Raw genomic sequence first — 16992 nt, 5'->3', positions numbered from 1 at the left:
GCAGGGTGGCAGACTGGGTGCAGAGCAGAGTGGGGGTTGGGATGCAGGGCAGGGTGTGAGACTGGGTGCAGAGTAGAGTGGGGGTGGGGGGGCAGGGCAGGGTGTGAGACTGGGTGCAGAGCAGAGTGGGGATGCAGGGCAGGCTGTGAGACTGGGTGCAGGGCAGGCTGTGAGACTGGGTGCAGGGCAGGCTGTGAGACTGGGTGCAGGGCAGGGCAGGGTGTGAGACTGGGTGCAGGGCAGGGTGTGAGACTGGGTGCAGGGCAGAGTGGGGATGCAGGGCAGGCTGTGAGACTGGGTGCAGGGCAGGCTGTGAGACTGGGTGCAGGGCAGAGTGGGGGTGGGGATGCAGGGCAGAGTGAGGGTGGGGGCACAGTGCAAAGGGGTGGGGGCACAATGCAAAATTCTTTTAAATAAACGAAAAATTTGCATATTGTTTTTTTTATCCGATTAATCGATTAATCGAAAAAATAATCGGCCGATTAATCGATTATTAAAATAATCGTTAGTTGCAGCCCTACTCGATTATAAGACGACCCTGATTATAAGACGACCCCCCAAATCTGAATATTAATTTAGAAAAAAAAAGAAAAAGCCTGAATATAAGACGACCCTATAGGAAAAAAGTTTTACCAGTAAATGTTAATTCATGTAAACTATTTTTTTTAATAAAAGCTATAATTGAGAAAAATATTTTGGTTTTATTTCCTATTTTCCAACCTGCCCCCCCCCAGTTATGCACATCTGCCCCAGAAATGCCTTATACCCCTATATGCCACTGTGCCCCATGATATGCCTTTTGACCCCCTATGTGCCACTCTGCCTCCAGAAATGCCTTATACCCCTATATGTCACTTTGGCATTAAGGGGGTTAAAAGGCATATTATGGGGCAGAGTGGCATATAGGGAGGTTTAAGGCATTTCAGGAGGCAGAGTGGCGTATAGAGAGTTAAAAAGGCATTTCTGGAGGCAGAGTGGCATTAAGGGGGTTAAAAGGCAGTTCATATAACACTCTTCCTCCAGAAATGCCTTACGCCCCTCATTTAACACCCCCCCCCAAACTTACCGGTGCCTCTGACTCCCCTGTCATGCAGCCGGGGCAGCGTGTAGATGTCTACGCGATTCGTGTAGACAACTTACGCTGCAGCCGGAAGGAGGTGTGGCTAGCAGCGGGGTTGTCTGCGTCCATCGATGGACGCAGACAACCCCCTCTGCTAGCCACACCTCCTTCTGGCTGCAGCGTAAGTTGTCTACGCGAATCGCGTAGACATCTACACACTGCCCCGGCTACACACCGGGGACTCAGAAGCACCGGTAAGTGGGGGGGGGTCGATAGGAGGATCCAGGTCCCCTGCAGCTGCGGGGGATCTGGATCTTAGTCGTCTCATAGTCAGACCTATTTGAGGTCTGATTATAAGACGACCCCGATTATAAGACAAGGTATAATCGAGCAAATACGGTATATCCCATTCAGCTAATTCGTGTCACGTGACACAAAGGCAGAGACTGATTGGTTGTTGCTTTAGATACCAAGAAACTCAATATCCACTGAGGTTATTATTATTATTTATTGTTTTATATAGCGCCATCAAATTCCGTAGCTCTGTACGGAGTTGATTTGGTTAAAAGTCTAGCAAATGCAATAAGTGTTTTGTCTAAGTGGAACACATAAGGTTTGCTTGTCCTGACGAATCATTTAGTATGAATTAAGTTTTCCTGTTAATGAGCTGGTGGACTAAACAGTATGAACAGCTGGTTGGTTTGGGTGCATCTTCTCTATGCAGATATCAATGTACATTATGTACATTGTTAAGCCATGTTTAGCCTTCTCAGCGTGTCTTAAGAGTGTTTGTATTTCCTGTTTTCTTCTCCAGGACTTTTTTCTTTGTCAAAAAGATATAAAACACTCAGCTTATTTGAACTTATAAATCAAGGATATTTTCCCTAAATAAACAGTTCTTATTTGTGTAGTAAAACTCACAAGTGAATTGTTTCTCAGTAGTCATATAAAAAGCTTTTTATTTGTATTACATATGCATGCCTCACAAGTGTCCCCTTTGTAAGGACACTGTCTCTCTGAGGCCTAAATCTCTCTGGCCATCACCCTGATGTACCTCAATTCTAGGAGCTCCAAATGTTTGCTGATATGGGTATCACAGTGTTCTACAAGCCCATAAGTCACAATAATGTTTATGTAAACACCAGAAGATGAAATTATTTTAAAAACTCTGGCAATAGATCAAGGCCGCGGTGGAACTAGTTTCCCTGAAAATTTGTTTTTTTCTGATGAGTGAGGTGTGGTAGCCCTTGAAGATGCCCCCCTCCCACTTCCAGTGTTTCCAGTGGTCTTTTTCCTTGGGGGCGGACCAAGAGGATCTGGTACTCTTACAGGCCTTCAGGCCACGGAGAGGAGGAAGGGGCTGCATATTCCTCGGGGAAGTGCGACCCCCAGAGAAAGAAAAGTTGATGGTCTGGTGTCCATTGTGTCAATTTTTGGATACATTTTGTGCACCTTATTCACCTTTCTTTCTTTTTTTACATGAACCACTGACCTCGGGGCTTTCATTAAAAAAATAACAATAGATCAAAGTCCCACCATTGGGAATGTTAAGTGGTAGGTTATAGCTCATATTGTGTGCTGCATTAATTATTGGTGCTATGTAAATAATTATGATAAAATATGAAATTTGCTGTAATCAAAAAAACATTGTGGAAGAATAATGGTCCATTAATTGTATATGAATTGTATATGATATTTGTGCACCATCTGCTGGACATCAGAGGTAAGTCAATTTTGTCCTTAAAATCAGAAAGATGATTCATCAAACACTAAGTCATACTCAGCTGGGTCTTCCTACTAGGGTTCAAACCACAGAGAAATAAACAATGATAGAACACAGTTCTGCTGTGCAAGGACGCGGGTTTAGGACTTCATTCTGGATTTTAGATCTGCTGAGGTCTATAGATGGTAGTCAGTCCTCAAACATAAACACTAAACTGATTCCTAAATAATAATGATGGGGAGTGGGAGACTAGGATAAAAAATCCAATGTTATAATTTAAATTCTGAGAAATATAGTTCAATGTAAGTACTTCACTTGAGCAGCATCTTGGAATAGTTTCAGGATCCTGGAAGTGCATGTTAGTGACACATTAGTCATGAACCTAAGCACAGAAGCTAAAGGTAACCCACAGTACTGTCCCAACCATTCCCCACCCCAGAGACATAAGCATACTAGATGCCAGATGGAAATAGGACTGCATATTCTGTTGTAACTCAAGCCCTCATAAAGATAATGAATAATAATTACTAATTCCTACTGTAGGAACATTCATGTAAAAAGGAAAACATGATATGTCTTTTCATGAATTCATAAGCAGCTCTCATTAAAGGAAAGGTTGGAGACCTGTGATCCAGTCCAAGGAGTTTGATTGCGCCTCCTTTCTTCTTTTTCTTCTGTGGTGTACATATTAACATTTCAGACATTTGCCGTTATGGATCCTTACTAAGCTATGCATTATTTAGTAGACTTTTCTTGAATTTTCTTTAGAACTTCCTCTCTAAAAATGTATTTCCAAACTGGAGACAAAAACCGCTATGAGATCGTATAGGGGTATTTTTAAAGACCTAAAGTTAGTATTGTGCAAACCACCTTTCCATCCTATATTTGAAGGAAGAGTTTGCTGCTCCTGACACCCCGCAAAGGAAAAAAGAATGCACTCAACTGAACTCAATGGGGTGCTTTCCACGCTGGAACTCAATGGGGTGCTTTTCACACATGCGCACATGGCTCAGTGTTTTCTGAGCCAGTGCTGGAGCTGACTGGACTTAAGTATATTATATGCAAGGATATATGTCGGCCGGAACACATCTCCTGCATGGAAAATAGCTTGGGAGGGGGGTAGGTAAGGAAAGGGACAAATGCATATGGAGGATTCTTGCATTTGCAAGAGACACCATGGAGATTTAAAGAGACCACATTGTCATCATACATTCTTGGTCAATAAATCTATGTTTTTCATCCTCGTGTGCTTGCACGGAAATTCTTCTCCTATAAGACTTTTGATGGATGGCAGCAGGCATGAGGTAGCATTGTCCATAATTTTCAACAGGAGAGCAACAGACCTTGAATATGTATGTTGCTAGCAGTATACTATTACAGATATACAACATCTGTGAGGCAGGTTTGGGGACATGCTAAAGGCCATATGAGCCGCCTTGGACCTGTTTTTGAAAGATCCCTTACATATGTTTTTTGGGGGGTTTACCCATCATCAGTGATGATTAAGCTGCATAACACGGCTAGGTACATCATCTTTTGTCATGTGACAGGTGAATGATTTTTTTTTTTATTATTTATAATTCTGTCAAGAAATAAACATTAAAATACGAGAAGAAGCAAAAGGAGTAAATACAATAGGACTGTAGGTTCCTTGTCCCGAAGAGCTTGCTGCCTAAATGGGAGCAAGTACAAAATAACGGCATGTGTGATGTTTAAAAATTACTTAAAAGTTTCCAGTGACCTAAGCTGGTCTTTGCAACCTCTCAGTATTACACAGTATATGAGCCTAGGAGGTATAATTATAAACACAATAAAATCATATGTGATGTAACCTTTTCTTTCTAAAGACAACGCAGTTAACTTGAACTGTATATTCTCAGGAAACATACAAGTTGCAGAGTGTCCCCCTATTATTTTTCCATTGGCACAAAATTACTTCAGATCGCTTTGTAATATACTCCAGATATTCTGCCTATAACATACACAATTTTGCTTGTTTCCTGTTTTCGTTCCCTCAATTTCTATTGTTCCTTTCACCTAATATTCTCTTCGTTACTCACCCTCTTCCTCCCACTCTCCCCTTTCTTCAGACTCTCCTTCCTTCGTTCTGCTTTCTCCACCCTTCCTCTCTCGCGCTCTTCTGTCTCCCCTCACCCCTTGTTATTCCAGCCGATTAAGTACATACAGTTTATAAATCAGGCAAATGTTCCCTAATAAGCCTGCACATAATAGACTCTGCTAGTTTTTAATATTTGCCTTAACAGGACCCATATGGAAATAAAGCTGGAGGGCCTTATATATTTATATTTTATGATTTAGACATATTTTACAAGTACTTTATATTCAGAGCAACCATTTTATTAACCGTCCAATGCTGTAATGTCAGTCTCATTTGAGATACTATAAAATAACTTGGTGAAAAAAGATAAATAAAATACAGTTTTGATATAGAGTCCAAGCTCTTTGTAGATGGACCTAATCCCCTTCTATTCAAGTATGGTTTTGATCTGTAAACTGACTACATGCGTTATGTGACAGTGTGTATGTAGGTGATGATAGGCTTACTCTGAAGAGCTTGCAGAATGCAAACTCATAAAAACCGTCTCCTCAGAAAAATGGGAAGGTAATTGAAGTGTGGTTAGAAAGCGAAAATAAAAAAAATTGATTCCTCTGAAACGAAAATGTATAACCTTTACTAAATTTGTGATTTTGTCCCTCTAGCAAGGTATAAATTAGGTGTTTTCCCAACCTCTGTAAATTGGTGGGATATGCTCTACTGCCCCCTTTGAACATGGAAATCTAATTCCACCACAAGTGTTTTCTAATATAGAAGCCCATAGATTACGAGACTGCATCATATACTGGTTTGTACAGTGATGTCAAGGCACTTAAACTACAGGGGTTCATTGAAAAAGCTACTATGAGTTAAGGCTCATCATCTGTTCCATTAACATGTATCTGACTGTCTCTAGATGCTTTATTGTTCTGCGCTGTTTTTTTATTCTTGCTGTTTAAAAGGCAGGTATTAGTCAAACCTAGCTGAAACGCCAGCTAGCTGATATTATAATGTGCCATAATGCAAAACCCCTTGTAATGTGTGACTTTTAAAGAATGTGGCTCTTTGCCACCTTGCAAGCTTGAATTTGCTACTTGCCAGAGTACAGTTACTTTTTTACATCAGTGTTTATATTAATGAATACAGTCATTACTAGGCATGGGCAGTTTCAGAAGATTAACCCCTCTATTACCAAGCATGAGCATTTGCAGACCGTTAACCCCTCTATTACTAGACATGAGCAGTTTCAGAGAATTAATCCCTCTATTATCAGACATGAGCAGTTTTAGAGAATTAACTCTTCTATTTCTAGACCTAAGTAGTTTCAGATAATGAATTCCTCTATTACCAGACATGAGCCATTTCAGGGAATTAACTCCTCTATTATCAGACAAAAAATTCAGAGGATTAACCCCTCTATTACACATTACACACATACAATCAAACAAACAGACATATCAAGAGGCCTTGTAGAGAGCCACAAGTTTTTAGTTAGCAGCAACAATGTTATCATGTATGTCTTGTGCATGTGTGTATGTGAGTATATAGTGGACATGTCTATATTGTGTGTGAATACATGTCATATATAACAAAACAAAACTGCCATAAAATGTGTTAATATTGTTAAGAAAACATATTGCCAGACATGTACGCGATCTACTGATTATTGTCAAGCAAGAAGTCACATCTATTGCACAGTAAATAATAAGTAAACGGAAAAATGCATAAGCAGAATTCAAACATGCATTTTCAAGTGGGGCACAATGTGAACTAAGGGATCACTCAGCTATCAAGGTACATATGATAGGTGTAGTGTCTCTTTATCAATGCATTGGGAAAGGCTGAGCTGGCCCTGTGGAATGCATATATATTGCACAGACATGTATTTTATATATTTTTGTTTAGGTGTAAACGTTATAAAAATACACGAGGCAATATTAATTGCAACTGAAATTGGATGAATTTAGTGATGTGAATGTATATTGCAGGGGCAGGATGGCTGGTTTAACCAGGGCTGTTTACAGAAACTATGTACTGCTTTTTTTCCTTAGACATGCTGAAAGATCTAGTCTTGCAAAGGTATGTATGAATATATATTTAGCTAGGCACACTCGACTAATACCCGGTTCACTATTAAACACATGTTTCTTTTTTTCCAGATCGAAACATAGAATTTGACTACAGATAAGAACCATTTGGCCATCTAGTCTGTTCCTAGATGTCAAGACTCAAACCTTAATCAGTCCTTGATCTTGTCTTAGATTCAGGATAGCTGTATGCCTATCCCATACATGCTTAAATTCCCTCATTGTGTTAGCCTCTACTACATCTGATGGAAGGCTGTTCCATTTATGCACCACCTTCTTCGAGGCTGCTCACAGCCAGAGGGAAAGCTGCGGTAGAGCTAAGGAGGGATTGGGTAAGGGAGGAAGTATGGATATATACCTGTATGTACTTTAGAGTGTATAAGTGTGTGTAAGCATGTATGTATGTGTGTCAGCATGCATATGCATGTATAAGTGTGTGGGAGCATAGTTGTGTATGTATGTGTTTGTGAGCTTGGATGTGCATGTTTTTGTATGTGAGCATGGATGTGTCTGTGTTAGTGTGTATGAGCATGGGTGTGTAAAAGTTTGTGTGTGAGAATGGATATGTATATGTAAGTGTGTGAGCATGGATGTGTTTTTTCATTAAATGTCTCAAAAAAGAGAAGCTATCGGGACAATACCCTCCTCAGTACTGCTGACAATTTTTTCAGATCTTGATCTAGGACAGTTCTCTGAACCTTAATTTATCTCGTACTTAATTTATGTGAACATGTTCATTTTAGTTGGAGGGGTGCAGGGGTTAACTGGGGTGTAAAGAAATTGTAGGTTTCGAAAATTGTCCTGCACTTTGAGATTATTACTCCGAAAACATGTTTGTTGTTTTATTAAAACTTCCTATCATAAAGGCCAAACATTCTATAGAGTCTAAGGCACTATAGTAAACACCCTTCACAGCTAATTCAAAACAAGACAAAAAATAATTTAGGCAAAATTTGGCTATTCATAACAGTATCACATCAGGAAAGTAATGGGACAACAATAATGTGTTTCTTTGTGTATGTATACTAATGTTGCTTAGGCATAGCATCAAAAGCGTAAAAGGTTTAAAAATGTACTTATTTAATAATTGGATGACGTTTATTGGCTATCATCCAGATGATCATAGCAGGTGTGTGTAATGCAAACTTGCTATTATTGTACTTTTAGCTAGATTTTGTCTTTGATCACAAGCTTTAAAAGGATTGCAAGAATGCTCCCTAACTCTGAACGTGTCACCATTGTTTCAGAAGCATGTCTCTACTTGTTTCGGAGGTGCTATGCATCCCACTTCATTGAAAATAAGCAACACAAAGATGCCTAAGAACAAGAGGACAGAGAGGTATAGACTTGATCTACTCTCATGTACGAACTCTTCAGCCCATAGCAAGCTGCAATATGCTGCTCCCCATGCACATGCTAAATACACTATATGGACAAAAGTTTTGGGACCATTACGCCAACAGAGACTTTTATGACATTGCATTCTAAATACATAGACATTAATATGTAGTTGGTCCCCCTTTGCAGCTATAACGGCTTCCACTCTTCTGGGAAGGCTTTTCACAAGATTTTGGAGTGTTGGAAACCATCGTGCAAAATGTCTTGGTATGCTAAAGAGGACATACTAAGACATTTTGGACAACACTATGCTTCCAACTTTGTGGGAGCAGTTTGAGGAAGGCCCTTTTCTATTCCAGCATGACTGTGTCCCAGTGCTCAAAGCAAGGTCCATAAACACATGGTTGGGTGAGTTCGGGGTGGTAGAACTTGACTGACCCCCACAGAGCCCTGATCTCTACCGTATCAAACAACTTGGGATGAACTGGAATTGAGATTGCGAGCCAGGCTTTCTCGTCCAACATCAGTGCCTGATCTCACAAATGTTCTGCTGGAAGAATGGGCAAGAATTCCTACAGAAACACTCCAAAATCTCGTGGAAAGCTTTCCCAGAAGAGTGGAAGCTGTTATAACTGCAAAGAAGGGACCAACTACATATTAATGTCTATGTATTTAGAATGCAATGCCATAAAAGTCCCTGTTGGTGTAATGGTCAGGTGTCCTAATACTTTACACAAGCTGTATCTGGCAGTCAAATTGAAATGCCCTCTAAGTAAGCATGATTCCTTGTAAAAGTTGACGTTTTAACCCCATTAGCCACATTTCAGTCAAGGGGCTCATCCTGCATCTACGTAAGAGCAACTCTATTCATCACTGTTACTGTGGCAGCAGGCTGCCCGTACAGTGCCGGCTCAGTACAGTATTCCCTCATGTAGCTTACGTAAAATCTACTTTTCACTTAGCTTAAGCACAACTCCCTTGTCTCTCTCTATCTCTCTCTCTCTCTCTCTCTGTTAGTCACCCTTCCTTTTTTCTATGCGGTAACCGTAACAATACATGGCAGTTTGCCTCAACCCAAGTGATAGCTTTAGTCATTGTTTCCTGCAACATTTAGAATGTCAGTCATACCAAGACTAAAAAGACCCTTTAGTTTTTAATCCTATAACTATCTATAATACCAAATTCATATAGTGATTAACCACATGCGGCACCAAGCCCAACCAGTGATTAAAATTATGCTAAAAAGAAAACAGCTAATGTGTAAATTTGGTACCATCTAGCCATTGATTTCTATGAAATAGAGTGTGTAGCCCCAAATATTAGCCCATCAGTAAAACCTTGAGTCTCAAGCTGTAACCCTGTGATAGACATATAGACATGCAATGGGGTGAACTAGGACGCTTACCAGTGAATGGGTTAAGCCATTTTCCCTATGAGCTGTGGTAATGTGGGACTAGGGGGGCTTGTCAATTCGTGCCCCTGAAGCTCCCGACAGGAATGTGATAAGAGTGGGCGTTACTGCAAAGATTCAAGGGCCCTCTCGGCTGTTTTGTTATAAGCTGACAAGCAACTTGTTTTATGAGCTGGGAATCCCCAGTCTAAGCTGAAAAACTACACTTTGTCATTACACCTCCATCCTGTCCTATAAAAGTCGGGAATATCACTGCAGCACCGCGTTCATGCCTGTTACATGACCTCTGTCAGGTGAATCTCAGTGCTGGAGGCTCTCTAATTCCCATATCCAACACCCTACTCTATATCTGTCATGTACACTCAGGCCCCTGCTTTCTTACCTTTACTGGCCACTTACAGATCTACTCTGTAAAACAATTAATATAAAGTCTCAGACCTTACTTGATCCTTGGCATTATGTACAGGATAGACTTTTGTGTACCCCACATTTGCATTCATAATTGTATTAACCTGGACCACATCTGCCAGAAGGCTATTCCACTTATCAACCATTGAAGAGATACTTTCTTATGTTACATCAAAAATCCTTGGCCATCTAGCTTTAGACTACCATCTCTGGCCCTAGTGCTTCTCCATACCCAGTAAATACCATTTACAAAACACTTTCTAAGGCAAAATCACTCTATATAGCCTTATATTGCTTAGCCTGCCATTATGTTGAAGCACCCCAAGTTTGGCAAGTCCTATCTATTTTTTTCACGGATATATTGCTTACCAATTAGCCGAATCAGTGGGAATCCTTAGCATTTCAAAGCCTTCTCTGGACACCATCAATGAGGCACCTGTGTGGCAGGTAGGGCTGCTCAATCCTAAAGTTTGGTCAGAGCCTGCAAATATGCACAGCAAAAAAATATACAGAAAGTGGAGCACACAACCTAAAAAGCATAAATGGCAAACACATTCAGATTCCCTGGTAGCTGCTAGAATAATAATGACCAATGCTATTTGCGTAGCTTACACGAAACTGCAGGGACGTTGACCAAAACATAATCAGATGCATCTCCAGATTATGGAAATAGCCCATAGGTTTTTATGGGTTTTGTGAGCACAAAGTGGAACATGCCCATTCCTTTTTCCAAACCTTATATTTATAAATTGTATTTTGTGAACCCTGTGTCTCATTTGGGATTGTGTAACAGCCCACCAGCTTGAAAACACTGGAGAGCAGACAACCCATGGTACTTTACCAAGGGAATTCGGACACCATTCTCTACCAGCAAAATTAGTTCTAACGTTAAGTGTGGGTGTGTTGTTTTTTTGTTACAAACACCACTGCTACTTTTTGCACTGAAATACACCAGTATTTTTTCAGCTACAGCTTTACAGAAATCGCCTACACACATAGGTTTTGAACATTGCCATTTGTTTCAAATAAATGGCAACTTTCTTATACCAAATTATAATTTTGCAGTTAACTAAATAAGGCACTGGTCAGCCCAGTCAACACCCCCCATGTGCTAATTCTAATCTGTTATGCACTTTGGTAAGGGGCATTTTTCCATCTAGCACATGTTGTCACAATGGACTCATTGTGTGTCATGGACAACGTACACACATCCTTGCGGTCTGTGTACATGAATGCCAATAACTCATTAAGGCGCAAGACCATAACAGAACCCCAACTATGTCTGGTCTGTACCAGCTGCTTTGGGAGACCTTTACCTGTACAGACTCATAGGCCATGATCTCAAATAAAAAAATAAAGGAACACGTGTAATAGTTGTCCACGCACATAGGATACCCATAATTAAGAAGGAGATAAGGTCCCAGACAATTTTACCACTTGTCCCCACAGCCTGCCAGGGCACCCTGATAGATTTAAGCACTAGTTCTTCCCCTCATCAATCCGAAAGGAGAAGGTGTACCCTGTCTCCCTTTTACAGCTTTACCCCATGCCTTTCCCCCCCTGGAAAGTATATATTGTTTGAATATCAGCCTTCTGTTGTACTTAATCAAGGAAACATTGATGCAGATATTCTGCTGTGGGGTGTAGACCTCCATAAATACATCAGACAGGTGGTTAAAAGCGGTTTTATTTTGTAAAGCCTGTCATACAATGGGTCAGTTCATCACCTATCATCACTGCTGGAAAAATAGGGGTAGATAGGGCAGGGATTTTTCTCCAAAAGGAGCAAATAGATTTTTTTACTATGCACATGAGCAAGTTTAGGGCTATAAATGCTTTCATTTCCACCAGGTCAATGAGTTCCCAGGGATAGTGCTTAGAATAAAATGTGTCCTGCTAAATAGTGACTGCCATACACATTGGTTTGGTGATTCAACAAGCTGTCAGCTTTAAAAAAGTGGCTTACAAACTGCATTTGTGAGAACGTGGATACTTATGCCAGAGGTTTCATCCTGTTATGGTGGACTGATGCCTTCACCATTTCCCCATATTTCCCCATAGTCACCCGGAGAGTTCCCAGGTACGGTGATAAATCCTTTTCGGAGAACACTTATGATGGAGCGACACTCATGATGGAGAGACACCTAGTCCACCATGCAATTTCAGAACGTGGGGAGAGGCTGTCTACGTGCTTCTGCTTTATTGAGGAAGTCCACAAAGAGGCCAGCATAATAATACAGATAGATTTGCAGGGGAAGAGAGGTACAGAAACACTTCTCGTTCTCAGCAAATCTCTCTTCATATTCTGGCCTCCTGGTGAAGTTCGGCAAAATAGCGGAAAGTCGGGGCACACGCTCTCCCACAGTCTTACTTTAATACAGCACATTTTCAAGATGATCAATGAACTGTATTCAATGAGAAATCAACAGAAATGTCACTCTCCAGTATTTAACCGTAGAATTAAATCAAGCAGGTACGAGAAGTGCTTTCTTTTTTCATTATTGTCCAATTACAGTTTTTATGTGAATTTATGTTCTGGGAAAAATAGTGGTTTGAATCACTATTATAATTACCATTTGCGCAACTGAGATTCTAGAAGAAATGACGGTCTTTGTGATTTATACTTCTTGGCCACTATGAATATAGTCATGAGGATGAATTTATAAATCAATATTGATTGATTTCTACCCTTTAATGGTTGCTTAACTGACTCCAGCTGATAGGCCCCCATCATCTTTCTATTTGTTCCTAACAAGATACTTTTAGTTTTTGGATAAATATAGTTTTTATCAGTGCAAAATTTTTCTGGAAATATATTTTGACACATAAATAAAACAGGATTCTAGTAGAAAGATACACAAAACAACTTTATTTGCTGTCCTTCAACATAAATAAATAACTGTCAATTTTACTTTAAAACTAAAGCTTGAAGAAATCAATAAACGTATCAGGGCAAAACTATACCACTTATGAAATTGCCAAACACAAAAAACCATAATGCTCATCACTTAGCAAAGAGAAATCACCCCATATAGAACTTTAAAATCAAAGTACTCAAAGGGAACTTACCTCAATTAAAAATCAAGATGATTTTAGTACCAAAGAAACATTACTAAATATGGACATAGTTGCATTACTTTACATATGATTTCGCAAGTTTGTCTGTATTTATATTGGTTTTTTTTTAAATGCTCATGTGCAAATTCCTCTCTTTAACTAAGAAATTGATCTCTCCCCTTCTCCTATGCTCTCCACATTCTTCTCCCAATGACCTAATTCATTTTATTTCATTTATTTATGGCCACCTTACATTACTGTGATCTATAACCTTTGTTTTTCCTTACACGTAAAGAGCCACAAATGTCTGACTAGGTATCTTTTTTATGTTATGTATTAGTCTGGACTTGATGAATGGAGGCTGATCCCAAAAAGCGTGTCCTGAGAACTGTTATCCACCACGTCGAAGTACCTCAGGTAGACGGAATCCCCGATATTTTGCCTTAGATAGGTGCTTTTTGAACGGTATTGCCTGGGCAAACGCTGCTTTGTTTTGTGTACTTATTGGTCATTATTATTCTAGCAACAACACCAGGAATTTTGAATTCCTGTGCCTTTTATGCTTTTTAGAATGTGGGATCTTCTATCTATCTTATATTGTATATTTATAACTGTTAGGTATGTGAGATGTGTTACGCCAGGTTCATGTGAGATGGAAGCTCAACTGTTATAAATGTATCTCCTACTGCAGGTTTTAGGCTATAACTTGTATTTGTGGATACATGCCCACGACCCACTCCCATTTTAACTTGACTGCTCATTACATGTGCCATATACCCACTCTCTCCAAGATTATAGAAACATTCTCACATACCTTTTTACCTCCGCCTATCATATTACTGCACCATGGCAAAGCCAGGCTTACTATAGCAGTGTTAAATCATGACTGGTATACACTGGATACAAACAGAGTGCCACATTGTTACATTATGATGCATATAGACAGTGACTGCTCCAACCTCTATGTAACAACGTTACAGCATATCACACGTGCATTCCTCCTGTTAGAGTAACTTCAATGGAAAGGTTTCATAACTTTACATTGCACGTGTGTAACTTGCCATGAACATAACTGTGTGTTTAAATATTTAACCACAGAGTTAATGTGTACCACCTTGTGTGTATTTTATCTTTTTTAACATGTGACTAATAGAGTTTATTGTTAAAATGTACACTATAGCCTTTTGCTCATTGATATTGTGATATATGATGCTATGTATCATTTGATACAAAAATACACTATAAGACCAAAAGTACATGAACACCTGATCACCAGACCTAAATGTGCTTGTTGGACATCCCATACCAAAACCATGGGCTTTATTATGGAATTGCTCCCTTCTTCTGCTGCTATAACTACCTTCCTTCTTCTGGGGAGGCTTTCCACAAGTATATGGAGTGTATGGGGGAATTCTAGCACATTCACCCAATAGAGCATTTGTGACTTGAGGCAAATGCACATAGCAGCCCCGCTGTGTGAGTGTGGTGTGGTCTACTGCTTTGTGGCCGAGCTGTTGTTACTCCTTGATGCTTCTATTTTACAATAATAGCACCTACAGTGAATCAGGGCACATCAAGCAGGGCAGAAATTTCATAAATTGACTCGTGAAAGGTGGCATCCTATGACAGCACCACGTTCAAAGTTGTTGAGCTCTTCAGTATGACCCTGTCAGGTTTGAGCAGGACTGGTTGGGAGTGTAGAGCAGGGTTCAGACTCTGAAGCAAAGTCCGAGAGGCAAACCAGGATCAGGGCAGGCGGCAATGGTGCAACAACGAGTAACGTGCCGGGTCAGGATAGGAGACAAACACAAAGTCCAGAAAACTATTCCAAAGTTGGGTGCCGGGAAGTCAATCAAGTAGAATAAGCCAAACACGGAAGGGACTGGGTCTGAGCAGACAAAGCTTACAAGAAGGCTTAATAACTAAGCACTGATGGAAGGGTGTGTAGGGCTATGCAATTCCCCTAAGTGATTGCCAGGCTTTCTCTCCGCCTCCCTTATCTCTGCCAATGGGCTAGTGTCCACGGAGGCCAGGACACGCGTCCCCCGCTGTCCCCAGCACGGGGGGGTGTATGGGTCACGACACACGACCAACTAGAGGCTGGGGACATGGCCTACCCCGTAACAAAACACGGCCACGTACTTTTGGTCATATAGTATAGTACATAGCTGGTTGCATAGTTTATAATGTTTACTTTTATACCTTTTCAGTTGCAGTTACATGTTCTTTGTGTCCAGAAAGCAATCTTGTCTGGGATGCCGTTTAGTATACAACTAAAAGTCATCTATAACCTCCTGAATCAACCTATACAGCATTAATATATAATGCATCACTTTTAAATAAAGTATCTAACTGACCGGACTATCCAAGCTGTTATTGGATATAAGCCCTCCATATAGATTTTACATTCCATATGGTAAATTACTTGATGTACAATTTATTAACATTTTAACCAATATGTAGTAAGCTAGCAGATAATATGTATCTTAATATTTCACATGCCAGTAGTGTTTATGGAGCATCTGTGACATATGGGCCTTCTTTCTTCTCTAAACCCATCTGTGCCTAGATATACCTCCATTCATTTGTTAAGTCCCCTTTCTGTGTGGATAACAGGAACAGAATTTGATGGCAGATAAGAACTACTTAGACCCTCTATAGTCGGCACATCTGCATTTTTCCTGATATACTCAGATGTTAATTAGTCCTTGGTCTCATCTTAGATTCATGTAAGCTTTATGCTTTGAAATATATTTTGGCACTTTAACATTATTTTGAGGAGCTAAGAAACACAAAAATCCAATTAAATCCATTTTACTTTCACATTATAAAAGGAGAAAAAGTGGAATGATTAAAAGCAATGTGTGAATATTTCTGCAAGGAACTGGATAACATCAGCAAATGAAGTGTTTAGAATCTATTTCCTTTGTTAACACCATACATAATGGTGATGTTATTTTTACACATGGTGTTAACTAAGGAGACAAATTAGCAACACCGAAATAAACTGAGAAAGCAACAGCCTACATGTGCGACATAGATACTCAATGGAATAATTTAAAGTCAAACACAAAAAACTGGTGCAAAAGGAAGACAGGGCCCTGCTCTTGCAAGCTTACAATCTAGCTGGTGGTTGAGGGGGAAGTGAAACAATAGGAGAAGACTGCTTCGATGAGGTCGAGTTGATAGGGTCCAGGTGATCTGTTGAAAGTTGCGTACGAGAGAGAAAGTCTGATGGAACAGGGTAGGGAATTCCACAGAAGGGGTTCAGCACAGGTGAAATCATGAATACCGGAGTGAGAAAAGGTAATTAGGTGTTCTGGCGCCCTGTGCGAACTACTCCTCTGGCGCCCCCCCTCACTACCCCCCCTCTGCCCCTTCAAACTACCCCCCCCTGCAGTCGCACAGGTCGCACACCCCAAAGGCCAGCCCTGATAGTTACCCAAACCCTACAGGATCATTGTGCATAGTATCCATCCCTTCAGACTCGTTTTGGACCAACTTTGAGTAGGCTACAATCAGAGAGCGTTGACCATAATCAACAACAAATGTCAATTAAAAACCCAGCCCTTGGGCTTAATATTCAATTTTGTCCATTGTTAGTATTGTCATTTTAAAATGTTGTATTATTGTTAATATCAAGGTTATTAATGCATCTCAAACATATATTATGGTACTCAAGGGTGTTTTTGTTTCTTGGAAACAGTTTCTGTCCGGTTTATTAACGTGTGTTTCCCTCTTAGCCCACAACCTCCTCCATCGGCTGAATAACATCATGGCCAGAATGCCGAGCCCTCCTCCCCCTGCGGAGATGATCACCGACCCCGTTGCAGAGACGTGGTGCTACACCCA

Source organism: Spea bombifrons, chromosome 1, assembly GCF_027358695.1.
Source record: "Spea bombifrons isolate aSpeBom1 chromosome 1, aSpeBom1.2.pri, whole genome shotgun sequence".
In the NCBI taxonomy this organism is placed as follows: Eukaryota; Metazoa; Chordata; class Amphibia; order Anura; family Pelobatidae; genus Spea; species Spea bombifrons.
The sequence above is the reverse complement of the archived record's forward strand: the minus strand, read 5'-3'. Positions refer to the sequence as shown.